The 14,560-nt window shown below is 37.8% G+C and overlaps 1 protein-coding gene across 6 annotated transcripts in view; it reads right to left on the reverse strand.

Moving 5' to 3' along the window:
• The window catches only part of LOC122815900 (alpha-aminoadipic semialdehyde synthase, mitochondrial-like), a 1,133,057-nt gene that overhangs the window by 966,018 nt on the left and 152,479 nt on the right, over nt 1-14,560 (reverse strand). For 4 of the 6 annotated variants that reach the window (XM_044088750.1, XM_044088751.1, XM_044088746.1 and 1 more), the window contains 2 exons: nt 11,531-11,599; nt 10,952-11,077 (listed from right to left, as the gene is read on the reverse strand). The gene's annotated coding sequence lies outside the window, so the exon portion shown is untranslated. The remainder of the gene's footprint in view (nt 1-10,951; nt 11,078-11,530; nt 11,600-14,560) is intronic. The other 2 variants (XM_044088747.1, XM_044088749.1) reach the window with 1 other exon arrangement.

The following is a 14,560-nucleotide window of genomic DNA, read 5'->3' on the forward strand; positions in this document are numbered from 1 at the left end:
CTTCCTGGGGAGGTGGGGTGGGTTTTAGATGTTCCATGCTACAGTCAGGTAAGAATACCCCCACCATAAGAAGGACTTTAAAAAACATGATGGCATGTTTAATGGTTCTGGATAACTAAGGTCTTAAGGCTAGAAGTGCGGTGTTGTTAGCCATGATGCAAAAATGTGGTACTGCTTATGCAAGGGGGTGCTTGGCAGGTCATTTGAGGATCTGAGAAGCCAGTTGGCTGCTTCATTAGACTCACTGTGTTAAATATATAAAGGCATAACAATTTGTGCTCCCAAAAATGTTTATACATATTACTATGGAATAGTGGGTAGAGTTTACTATGCACAGCATTAAATGGAGACTATTTAATTCAGCAATAATTTAAATGGAGTGAAAATGGTTGTTGGAAATGGAAGATTGAGGTGGATTAGAGAAATAAGGAACAGTAGGTATACGGTAAACATTAACAGTGGCAATGGGTTAAGGAGCTGTAAAGGGTTAGAACTGTGAGGGAAAGAGATGGGATACAATGCTCCTGTTTGGTGAGGCATTTGTCTGTGGGTTCTGTAGAAAAAGGAACCTGGGGACAACTTACAGGCTATGAAGGTGGCGGGGCTTCTGGTTGGTGAGGCATTCATCTATGAGTTCTGTTGAAAAAGAAACACAGGGGACAATTTACAGGCTATGAACATGGCAGGTCTCCTGGGTGGTGAGGCATTCATATATGGGTTCTGTAGAAAAGGGAACACGGGGGATAACTTACAGGCTATGAAGGTGGTTACTAAAGCTGGACTAGAAGGATACTAAGGACTCCTTAAACTAAGCTCAGTGAGGTTGTAGCTGGAAGGGATTAGGCAGGGATACAAGGGGAGGCAAGCGACTAGACAGAAAATGTTTTGTTGCATAAACGTAAGGGAGTTTCAACAAGCTCATTAAAATGGAAATGATGACACAAAGGCTCAGAGATCAGGGCTGGGAATGACAACGCTACAAGTGGTGAAACTGAAAAGTCACAAGTTGGGAACTTGGGGGAAAGCAGTGTAAGGGAAGTAGAACTCATTGTTGCAAATGTCAGGAACAGCAGCAAGAATCAAGGCGCTGCCTAAAAAGGTAGGAAAAGTGGTAGCAATTAGAGGCAATGTTAAGGTGAAGAGGCTACAGCTTAAATGAAATGAATGGGAGCATATTTATTTATGCATTTACTTATTTATATTTTGCTGACTGGTTAGTCCCACTATGCCAATGGCCTCTCTTCAAGGGAGACCTGAAGTGACATTCATACTGGGGACTTAACATCTGGAGAAGAAGGAAAGATGAGGATGCAGTTGTAAGCTTAATGCTGTACTAGACACAGAGATGTCAAATAAGAGAACAAATGGCATCAAGATTGTCAGACAGTGGTAAGGTAAGTGATGGAAACTCAACGGTTACTGGATCTGTGGAGATTACTGCATGTCAAGAGAAATAAAGGAAAAAGAAAGAAAGAAAAATGAAAGATATATTTTCTAGGAATATTACAGTGAGCAAGAGAATGTGGTAATATGTTTTTATTGGACAGAACAATATCAAAGTGAGGAAAAACGCAGAAATAGCAGAATGGTAAATTTCTGTCTATGCGTATTTGTGTATGATTTAGGGATGACTAAACTGTGAAGTGAAATGGAGCCCATGTTAATGGACAAAAGGAGAGAACTTGCATGTGCAAAAAGAATATCACAGATGACATTAAGGAGAACAGAAGTGCAGTTATGAGAGAGGTTATGGATGTGATCAGGTGGGATGGGATGAAGGAAGCCGTGGCATGGAGAATTTTATGGTGAAAAAAAAATAATCAAGAAACAAAAGAGGAAACAGTAGCTGGAAAGGCGGGGGAAATGGTGCATTAGTGGGGAGGCAAAGAACTTGGGAGAAGTGGAAAAGGTAAACTGAACAGAAGAGTTGAAACTCAGACTCAAGGAGTCGCACACAAGGAACGTAACATGGCTGGGAGGTACAAGGCCTGAATTCGGAAGTGAGAGGAGATGGATGAAAGATTATGTAATGGCTTAGAGATAAAAAACGTGCAAAGTCCAGATCTGATTACTGGAAACGATGGAGAAAGTGGGGTAAAGAAGGGATGAGATAGGAGCATTTTTTAAAGAATTCTATGAAAAATTATATCAAGCATCAAGTGCTAGAGAAAAGAGTAAAGTTGGAAGGAAGGATATGTGAGGGGTTAATCAGAATAAGGAGATCTGTAAGAAAGCTGAGCTGGTGAAGGTGTGGAATTCAATATGCTACCTTAAAGGAAGAATATCTGAGATGAGACTGCTGATCATCCAAAAACTGGTCACCCACTTCTCAGAAATGAGCTTGGGATTACTGCTACTGTTTTGGTTTTCTGAGAGAAGAAGCAAGGGGACATTGATTCCTAGAGGAGTGAAGATGCAGTAAGAGCAGCACTAGTAGTCACAGTAGTAGCCAAATAGTGGACAATAAGTGAATCACCGCTATTCATCATTCTTGGTAAAACTAACTCTGTTTTTTTTCTCTGTGAGCTCCCAGATTAACCCCAGTTTAACCTAACTTCCAAATATCAGCTTAAACACGTCATCCTTTTCAGCCTTTTCAGAATTTTCTATAGTAGTGCCCCTCCATTGCCTGAGAACTGCAACCAGCATTAGCCCTCCACTCTCTGGCAATATGACTCAGTGGTCTGCTCAAACACTATCTGTGGCCAGTCTGATTGCATTAGGTGTTCTAAGGCAATGTAGCAAATATCTTATGCTTACCAATGTTCAGTTCCTCTACAAATCAATAATACAACCTGTGATAAATGTGAATATTTAGGAAACATGGAGGCAAGTCTCTTGCATTAGCCTACTATCAAAAAGCATCATGCCACCACACACCATATCAATCACAATACAACACTAGGTGCATAATGTATGCTGACTACCACAGACCATATCAATCACAATACATCACTAGGCCCATAATGTATTGCTGAAGCCACATTGAAAAAGTTGCCAAACCCTCTCAAAATACACTGTAAGAGATCCCAGCCTCCAGTGCACAGGTCAACGCCTATTACTTATCCACACACACACATAAACACACACACGCGCACACACACACACACACACACACACACACACACACACACACACACACACACACACACACACACACACACACACACACACACACACACACACACACACACACACTGCAGATCCACAGAGTTCACCCAAGTGCTCAGGAAAGCAGGCATATGCCTGTAAGGCCCACTAAGTTTGCCTCTCCACAGGTAAATGTTTTAAGTCAAAGGTGAATCTATAGTTAAGCATCCAAACTACACACTCACCAAACAGGACACAACCAGGGTGTCTATAAGCTGCTTGTCTGGTGCCAGGATTTGTGATGTCACAAGGGCCCTAAGATCTCATAAACCAGACAAATATGACTATGACCTGGCAGTGGTCCTTGCTGGACTGAATGACTTGAGTCTTTCTTTCCAGGGGAACATGCAGAAAGACATGATGAAACTACACAAGTGCTGGAGGCAAGAAAGACACTGATCTTGAGTAGAATCTTGTCTTCTCTAAAAATGAATGAATGAATGAATGAATGAATGAATGAATGAATGAATGAATTGTAGATACCAAGACAAGATAACTGACTTTAACAATTGGATAAGTAGTTGGTGCCTTTCCAAGGGGATCCAGTATGTATCTACCTGGAGTTAGATGGGAAATAAGACTTCCTGTTTTGACAGGTATGGCTTAAACCTCTCTTACCAGGGCTTCCACATAATAGCTAAAGCCTTTGCTGGCCCTAAACTGCCTTTTTTGGCAGAGTCCCCTACTGGACATTCCAACATAGCAACTCAAATTCAAACATAATGATGACATTATTCTAGGAGTCGAAGTAGAAATATGCCAGAACTTGAGGCCCTCCTGCAAGTCAACACAGTCATATCTGTGTATTTACTCAGACAAGGTAGCAATGCAATAGCGCCAGTCCCACTGTACCGGGTTTAGCTCCTATCACATTCAGGCCCTCGGGTAACTGCTGGGAAGTATCCATACCTTGAGAGAGATGCATGTCAGAAACACCATCACCTCATATCAGTTTACCTATTACCCTAACTTGAACTGCAGGAGATTCAGATCATCCTTAACAAACTAAACTGTTATTTCATTGCTAACTACTGGTACCAACCTGTGTCACCAGAAATCATGGAAATTACCTTAATACAACTAAGGAGGCAAATATCAAACCAAATACCTTCTTGATAGGTGACTTCAGTTACAGAAGCACTGTTTGGTGCACTTACACCTATAAAATGGATATGAACAGCATTTCCAAGAATTTGTTAATACTAGCACACAGGTGCAAATTGTACAGCTAGCCACCACAAGCTGGAATCTCGTGACCTTGTCCTTACCAACCTAGCCCCTCCCTGTACCCCACCCTGCACCTCCTCATCCCTTTGCTGCGTCTAACCGGAAATCAGTCTTCTACTCTGTCAGGCCTAGTGGTAATACCCACCACCAAATGAGATTGTCTTTAGGGATTTCTCCAGGGCAAGCCTACTTCAGCTTATAGAGGACATATACAACATTCCCAGCAATCTTCTGCAAATAATTCCACCTTTGAGGCCTGTCACATTCACCTCCAATTTTTACCAGCACTTAAATAGCTGCATAAAAAACTATATACCCATCCATTATAAATATAATGGTAAATTCAGGAATAAACCTCCCTGTTGGAACTCCCATATTTATAAACTGTATAAAAAAGAAGTAAAATAAAATAAAAAGTTGTAGAAAATCCCCATCCAATTATCTGAGGCCACACTGAAACATGCAAGCAAGGAGCCTTAAGTGTACTAATAGAAAATGTAAAGCATAATATGAGATTGTTTGCTACAGATACCAAAACAAACTACAGATCTGTTTTTTTCAATTGTTTCAGCAAATTAAGGAATAATGTGCAACAATCGACTCAGCCCATCCATAATACTACACATTGCAATCCCAAGGCTAGAGCCAATATATTTGCGTGCAAACTTTGTGCTAATTTTATTACATTTTTCACCCCCACTATCCCCTGTAAATATTGCTTCCCATGAAATTGCCATGGAACCAGTCTTAGAATCCCTGTCAAAGACTAAGAATAATACTTTTGTGGTACCACATAACATACCAGACTGCATTCTCATCAGGTCCACATATGCACTAATGTGTGCCTCTACTTACCACAACAGCACTCTGTCCGCAGAAAACCCACTTCAACTCAAGGACAAAAGGGTAGCCCCTCTACAGGGCCAGATAATTACAGCCCCGTCATTTTTACCACCCTTATATGCAAAGTTATTGAAAGTATTTTAGCAGACATCATTTATGCACACATAGGCAACCTAAATGAACTAGACTCCAGTTAGTTTGATTTTTTGCAGAGGACAGGCCCTACCTCCTGTCACTGGTAAACTCTTTTGAAAAAGTTACAGAGACTCTGGACAGTGAAGCTTATCTGGACCTGATCAAGGCTTTTGGCACAGTCCCACATGACGGTATTACTAAAAGGGTGTTTAGTGGATTACAGTTTGGCTGTCCAGCAGATCCCAAGCTGTAAATATGTGCTGATACAATTTTTACTGTTTAGACTGGGTAACTAGTGGAGTACCACAGGGATCATCTGTTTGGCAGTTATTTTACAGACACTCACCCCAATATTCCAGAAGTGCAGTTGACCAAGCTTGCTGATGTATGCAAGCTTGGCATTGTTATCCACACATCCAATAATAGTAAACTGCTCCAGCATAGTCTGGAATATGTACATAAATGGTATACTGACAAGCCAAATGGAAAAAAAAACTACAGTGTAGTAGCATTTGGCAAAAAAAGCTGCTCCCACCTCATATGTTATAAATGGTACTCCTCGTCTGACTGATATGGTCATAAGAGGCCTGAATACTTATGTGGACAACTCTGTCTCTATCGATCATCAAGTTTCTACAATAGCTGGGAAATACTTCTATCCTGCCCAGTTACTTTACCAGGGAATATACTGAAGATCCAAAGAAGTCATCTTAGCACAATGTTCTTCCCTTATCATACCCATCTCTGAGTATAACGATCCCTTTAGTATGAACAAATCCAAACAAAATTGTTCAACTGCAATATAACAAAGAGAAGATGAAAAGTCAGTGGTGGTAGCTGTGAACAAGGCTATAGGGAAGGGCCGGGCACTACTTGCTATGCAGAGGTGAACTATATTTAGGGCTGAAGGGTTTCAGTCTGCTACAGGAGTGCACAGAGAGTAACATTACAGAGGTTACAGACCTAACCAAAGTAATATTACATAGATGGTGTAAAACAGTAAGCACAACAATTAGCAGAACTGCACCATGATAATAATGTTGGTGGACCTGCATCTAGCATTTGTTGCTAGGCAGATTAACTGTAATCAAAGAATAGGCTACTCAGTGATTGGCAGAATGTAAGTGATAAGATTGTTTAGATGAGGAACAAGGTGTGGGTAGGTAAAAAGTGATATGGAATAAAAAAAAAAGATGAGATAACAGCTGTACTGCAGTGTTGGCAATCTATCTACCTGGTATTGGAATAGAACCCGCAGCCTTCTGCATCAAAGGTGAGTGTTCTACCTGTTGCACCACTCACACTCATAGAATTGCCCTTTGGTAAAATAACCTGCTAGATCCATTTAGTCATGGTCTGTAATGTGCTTCTATCAAATAATGTGTTGATCATGCCAGACATTTCTTGGTTGTTTTGATCTGGGGAGAAAAGGTAACCCTTTTTCTTAATGCGCAGTAATCAAGCCGTGACAGACATTTTATACTTTGACAGTAATGTAACAGAGAATTAAAAAATAATAGTCAAGGATTAAGTTGCCAATTATGTTGAATAATCTTGTAAATATGATTATAAAGGCAATGAGCAAAATACCCATATAAGCTAAGAGCCCAATGTTGCCCAAATACACTTCTAAAATATATAAAAACAGCCCTGTTGCATGTTATAGAATTGTCTTCAGGTGAAAAGCCTATGCCCAGTAATGGCAATGCAGTATCAAACTGTTTTGTGCTACTAGCTATATAAAATGAGCAACTTAACACTATTCAAAATGTCACTTCATTCATATACCTAGGGATATGGTTGGACCACTTTCTAAATTTCCAATCCACCTGGACTACACACACAAGAAATCATTTCTCTCCTACTGTGGGCTAATAGTATCACCCCTTTTCTATCCAGACCCCATAGAAATGCCATAGGTGAAGATATATTTCTGGCTCAGCTAGAATATTGACTACCTCTAATTGTTGCAACCTCAGAAAGAAATATGTCCACTGTTCAGTGAATCTCAAACGCCACTTGCAGATTCATCACAGTCTTCCCAAGAAATGAACACAACTGCAAAATCACTGAAAAAGTTACAATATGCTGACTTAATTTCTGCTCAACAGTAACAGCATCTGCTCACTGACCTCCAGACTATTCACATATGACAAAACATACAACATAATCTCCCATGTCCTCTCTTGCAAACACCCCAAACTAGGCTTCAGTGCGCAGAGCATGCTTTCTCAATTCGCAGTCCCAAGCCCTGGGAATCTCTCCCTTCTTTTCTTAAAGATCACTCCTCTTACCCCATTTTCCAATCAGAAATAACAGCGCATTTCAAGAATCTAGGAATATGCTAGCACTATCTGTGTTGTCATATAACTTAACTTTTTAATTCCCTTCTTCGCTTTACATGCCTTGTTCTAGTGATTCTTTCAGCATGCCAGTTCTGATTTCCACTCTGTATACAACGCATGCATATCTTGTGTTTTGCCAGTCACTCTGTATATAATGACATTTATATCTTGCCATTATATCCCCAAGCTAACTATGCCATTCACTTTATTTATAATATATGCATATACTGCACTTTGTGATATTACATAATGTCAGATATCTATTGTGTTTAACTGAGGCTGAGACAGAAATAGGTCCAATGGGATCAGTGCTTAGGTTTAACAAATTAAATAAATAAATAAAGCCATTTGTTTAATTCCATAGTTTTCACCAGCTAAAAGATAATATTGATTGTTAATGCCATCTGTTTTGTAGCTTAATATTTTTTTCCCCTGGAGTACATACTTTGTAACAGGATTATGACAATTCAATAAATTGTGGTCTTTCAAAATAGTATCCATATTATAAATTACCAATCATCACCTTTCCAGACTGTTATGTGGAGGGGGAACAAGTCCCTGTGCACTCCCCCTACCACATTCTTCCTGATAATTAAAACTTTAAGGTTGCATGGATTTGGAGAAGGAGTAGTTAATTACTTGATCTGGTAGCTTACTGCTTGTCTGCTTTACTGTCAGCCCTAATTACACGCCAGTGCAGTCATCTGCTAAATACTACCATTCAAACTGAAGGTTGTGATTACTTAGTTTTGGTAGAAGTAGAAAAAAATAAAACTGACTTGCCAAAACACAAACTTGGCAAAGAAAAGAAACTCTTACGAGCACTAGAAAGGTTAGTTGTCTGGTCTAACAAAAAAAAAACTGGTTACTCCCACAAAAAATAAATAAATAAATAAATACATACATAGAAGATTAGAATATAACAAATCTAGTACAACAACCAAGTCAGAGTTCTGAGTATCCAGAATATATATGGTAAATTCATTTAGCAGAGACAGCTACTAGCTGTTAAGATATTTAGAATTGGTCTCTCTATATATATTTGTTATATAACCTTAAATAGCACAGTATATATACACTTGTGCATACTGAAATACTGACAATTATGAAAAATAAAAAATAGTGCACTAGATATAAAGAATCTAGATGACACAATGAGCGGACAGTTTAGAAGTTTGGCTTGCTGTAGGACATGAAAAACATTCCTTACATCCATAATGAACTTAAATCAGTCGTGGTTCAGTTATTCAGAGTATCTGGATTTGTGCATATGTACTCATATATTTTTAGTGAAGCCTACCCCTTACCCACCTATTTTCTTCTCAAATGTATCTTATAGTTGTTGTTCTTCTTCTTTCAGCTTTTCCCACTTAGGGGTTGCCACAGCGGAACTCCGGTCCGCTAATGATTGGCAGTAGATTTTTATGGTGCTGAGGTGCCAGCCCAATGCCCAACTTTCAACGAAGGCACGCCCATTCATGCATGTCTTTCGAACACCACTCGACCGTGTGGGATATGCAGACTCCACACAGAAGGCGTTCCAGTCGAGAATCGAATGGGAAAACCTCTTGCTGTGAGGCAATAACGCTGTCTTGTAGTGCTTACCCTAATTGCAGTACTGAAAAGTTAAGAAATAGTTTGTATGTCTGATGGCATTCATTTCATAAGCAGTAGTGGTTAGCATTGTCACCTCACAGCAAGAGGTTCTCCAGTTCGATCCTCAGCTGGGGTGCCTTCTGTGCGGAGTCTGCATGTCCTCTCTGTGGTCGCGTGGGTTTCCTCTGGGTGCTCCGGTTTCCTCCCACATCCCAAAGACATGCTGTAGGTGGATTGGACACTCTAAATCGGCCCTAGGTGTGAGTGTGTGCATGTGTGTGTGCCTTCTGTGGAAGGTTGGGTGCCGGGCTGGCAACTCGACACTGTAAAACTGCACTGCCAATCATGTGTGGACAGGTGATCCACTGTGGCAACCCCTAACCGGGAAAAGCTGAAAGAAGAAGAAGAAGCAGCTATGTGGCTTTCCTTTGGACTTTGTTTGCAGTCACAATAATGATGACTGAAGAACATGAGTTGTAGGGTACATCATTTCAGTAGCAGCTAACCGATATTAGTGTACTGCTGATGGTCAAATAAAGGGATTACCAGTGTATGAATATGGTCAGATTAGTGTGTGTGTGTGTGTGTGTGTGTGTGGCAAAATAGTACGGTTTTATGCTGAAAAATCAAAGAGCTAATAAAAAAAGATCTGTGATTTCCCAAACTTTTTCATTTCAATGAAAACAATATACAGCATGTTTTCTATTACCATATGGACTTGTTTTATTTTTGTATGATTCGAGACTTCAAAGCTTGCATTTGCTCACATCTGTTTATTTACAGTGATGCCACATTGCACAGTCACAAAGAACATCACAAACTGAATAAGCACTTCAAGAAAATACAGCTGGGTCTGTCTCAAGACTTCCAGGAGGCAGCAGGCACCATTTCCGCTGTAGAGGGAGTTACTAGTGCACGCGCGCACATACACACACACACACACACACACATACACACACACACACACACACACACACATGAATGAAGAATTCAGAGTTAAATGACTTCTTCCCAATCAAAGAGCAAACTTCAGAGGTATGTTAAAAGACTCAGTCTTGGAGAGATTGTGCGTACTATTAAACAGCTGAGTCAAGATGATGACTGCAACAGCAGATGTCCGCATTTATGCTAGAGTGCTGCAGAGAGCACTTCTGAAAGTATTCCTGTCGCTTATCAACATGGGGCACATGTTAAAATTAATTTATTAAAGTCCACACATTCATACACATGCACATATAGACAGCAACTGGGTCTGCACATTTCAGACACAAACACAGAGATCATGAATTCATTTAAATCAGTTAATTCATTCACCAATGACATAGCATTAATCCCTATCATGTGAATTTATTTGTATTTTTAAATGTTTGTGACTACTTTTACTATAAATCAAAGCACTCTGACTGCAGTACTTCCACTCTTTTTTTTATCTGGGGCTATATTCCCTGAAAATCTGCAGTGGGAAAAGAATTTGCACCTCGAAAGCCTCAGTGAGTACTTTTATCACAGATAACAGAATAACAACAACATTTTAAGTCTAAAGGATGTCTTGCTGAACAGTCTAAATTATTATTATTTACAGAGAATTCACTTTATTCTGTGTCAGTATCATAAGATGTAATGACCCTGTCGCAGAGTGCACAACAATTTCTTACCTTTTTAGTCCTTTCTCCTTTAGACAGGTATAAACATTCAGCAACTCCTTTTTTCTAGATGCTTTGTTGGAAATTCAGAACAATATATATACAGTCTTCTTATGGATCAAACTTGTCCAAAAGTACCTAAAATAATTTAATCCACATTTAAAAGGCAATATTAATTAACTTGGAAGTATTGTGTCATTTCTACTAACAAAATTTTCAGAATTCAGTCTGCAATTTAGTATTACTTTATAGACAATCCTTTCTGTTTAAAAATAAAAAATCCCATCACCACAATGACAACCATCATAAACCTCCCTTAAATTGTGACCTTATTTACCTATTCTTTGTATGCAAATAAAACAGCTGTATGTCTTTTACAACTCTCAAAATATTATCTAGGAGAGAAAAAAAGGTGACACCCAATTGTTTTTATAAATTCTGAAACTAAACTGACTGCAGACCTATAGAATTAAAAAAGGAGACAATATTTTATTAAAGCAAACTATTTACAGTTAGGCCTAAGTTTCCAAACACTTTCAGACTACTTCCAGTTACAGACTCACTTTTGTATTGTTTCATTCATTCACTTACTTTCTATGTTAATGATGAAACAGAACATGTGATCTTTGGTTTCTTGCCTTTCTCTTCAGAAGGTGACCACTAGAAAACAATACCAGGACATCACTGAGAACAGTGCTGATAAGGCATATAATCTCATTATTGTATTACAGAGAAGGAAGTCTGTTAATTAAATGGCAAAATAAAAACTACAGCTGATGAAATAGATTTGCATTCTATTACACTTAGTAGCATCTCTTTCTCTGTCTTTTACATATAAACAGACACACACACACACACACACACACACACACACACACACACACACACACACACACACACACCTCTCATTGTCATGGTGCTCTGCAGATCCTGACTGAAATTTTATCTAAAGTTCTGGTATATTATCTGGTATATTATATACAGCAGCCACACTTAATCTCTTATGTTCCCGTACAAATCCAAGCAATGCTATGTCTCTGTTGCGTTTATCTCATATTTATTATGTATATTGCTAAATTTGTATGTGACCTCTTCCTTTCCATTGGTCTACACTTTTCTTTTTTTTCTAGATACATATGAAACTGGGAGGGGTGATAATGCACTGTTCCAAGTGATTGTCTTAATCCGTGGAAACTGTAGATAAATTAAGTAACAATATATGAATCATTCAAAAGTTCTTTTATGTGTCTTTTTTGTATGATGCATCAGAATGTAGTTTTTGCATTTATATGCTGCATCAGGTACATAAACATTTTGGAAACCCATTATTTTAGTATATCAAAACATACTATTGTCCATACATGGGGAAACAACACAAACAAGTCACAGAGTGGCTTCTGAATGAAAATGGAAGTCACTGTAAATAAGTGGAATTACTTCAGCAATATTTCCCAGATTCTTTTGTACCTTGGTAGTTTTATGGGAGTATTAATGTCTAATAAGCAAATGTTTCAAGAATCCAGTTGTTAAAAATATTTATCATGCTTATATAATGCATTGCACAAAAAGGCATCTGAGGATATTAACAGTGAACACCAACGGAGAAAGCAACAACGTAAGCAATTCCTGATGTAGAGACCTGTCCAAAAGACCACAGCTCGAACAGTGGGATGGAGACAAATGATTTATTGAAAACAAGAATCAACAGAGCTCCGACAAGAACCACAAGTTAACTCAGGTTAAGCGCTTTCATCTGCAATTCAGCAGACTTCCTCAGAACCATGTATACATCTATAATTACCCTATTTAAAAACAATTTTGCACCAAAATTCAGCTTTTCTCTTAAAGAGCTATGAACATAGCCTAAGTAAGCTTCATATATAATTATAGAATTAATTAAAAAAATGGTGAATGCGTAGATCACATCGTGCACTGTATTATAACATAATAAAAACATAATAAGTCCATAACAATGCAGTAGCCTAACATATATTGAAATACTTAATGATGAAATACATAAGGAACATGTGATACAAAAAATACGTAAAATGCCTAAGGTGCATAAAGTGCAAAAAGTGCAAGTTGAACAATTTAAAACCTACTCTACAAGAATGTAATATAGAGCCTTATAAAATATATATATATATATATATATATATATATATATATAATAATGTAAGGAATATATATAAAAAAGATGTAATAAATTCATACTAAATGCAAAGGTAGTCATATATCTCAATCTACTACCTTAGTCACTCTATTTATTGATAATAATTAAATGTGTTTATACTATTTATTATAATTAAGATGGAGAATGAATATTGATAATTGATTATTAAAAATGATGAATAAATATATATAAATATAAATATAAATAAATAATTCAAAAATTTTAATAATTATGTGTGAATAAGAATATTTGGGTGTTTCATGATGTCAGTATTGAATAAGGTGTGATATAAGTCATTCCAACAGCAAAAAAGGTTTAATACTTATATAATCATTAAGTCCAGGGCTAGTTGTGGCGTCACATAGAATCTGCCACCTACTTTCTAACATAGCTAAATGTGCTTTCCAGTTGCCTCCACTGATAGAAACATCAGTTTGGTCAATAATAGTGAATACAAAAGTGTGTGTGGGACCTTTTTCAATATTGTGTTTGCTGAGGGCATTATTATTGTCTTTCCTTTTTATCTTATAAAAATGTTCGTATATCCTAGTTTTAAACTTCCTTTCGGTCTTCCCTATGTAGTATGCCGAACAGGATAAACAAGTAGCTAAATAGACAACTCTCTGTGTACTGCAATTCCTGGACTTACTGTGTATACAAGTTTTGGTTACATTATTTAATCTAATAACCTTGCTGCTGTTTATGTGCTTACATTGATTGCATGAACCACATCTAGTTGTTCCTCTAATAGTTTGTCCTGATTTTTTGGCTCCTTTTGCGTGTTCTAATAAATATTTTAAGTTAGGAGATGTCTTATATACACATTTAGGATAGTTGCCTACAAGACTACTTACATTATCAGATAAAGTGAAGATATCCCAATGTCTATGTAAAATTTCTTTCACAATGTTGGTGTAGGGGTTGACTCTAATCACACAAACTTGTGTTCCTATGTGTGTGTCAAGTTTTTTAGAAAAGTTACAGGATTTGCCTAATAAAGGTTGATATTTGATTCCCCACTCTTCTTTAACATATTTTGTAACATTGTCCAACATAAATTTTGGGTATCCTCTGTTTAAGAACATCTTATGGATAATATCCAATTCCGTTTCCATAATGGCTCTACTGGAAGACATACGTGCAGCATGTATACACTGACCTTTGAACACATTCCTAAAAATATGTGGGGGGTGATTACTTCCGAAATCCAAATAATCATTGGAAAAGGTCTCCTTCCTAAAAATCTTTGATTCAAAACTCGAACCATTATTTTTGATGTACGTATCCAAATAAGATATCCCTTCATACTCAACTCTAAATGTGAATTTTAGGAATTCAGTTGTGTTGTTTATATAATCGATTAATTTTTTAATGTCATCAGCTGTTGCCTTCCATAAGATAAATAAATCATCTAGATATCTTGTATACAACACGATGTTCTTAAAAAA

This window comes from Protopterus annectens, chromosome 11.part0 (genome assembly GCF_019279795.1).
Source record: "Protopterus annectens isolate FY-2018-M chromosome 11.part0, PAN1.0, whole genome shotgun sequence".
Taxonomy (NCBI): domain Eukaryota; kingdom Metazoa; phylum Chordata; order Ceratodontiformes; family Protopteridae; genus Protopterus; species Protopterus annectens.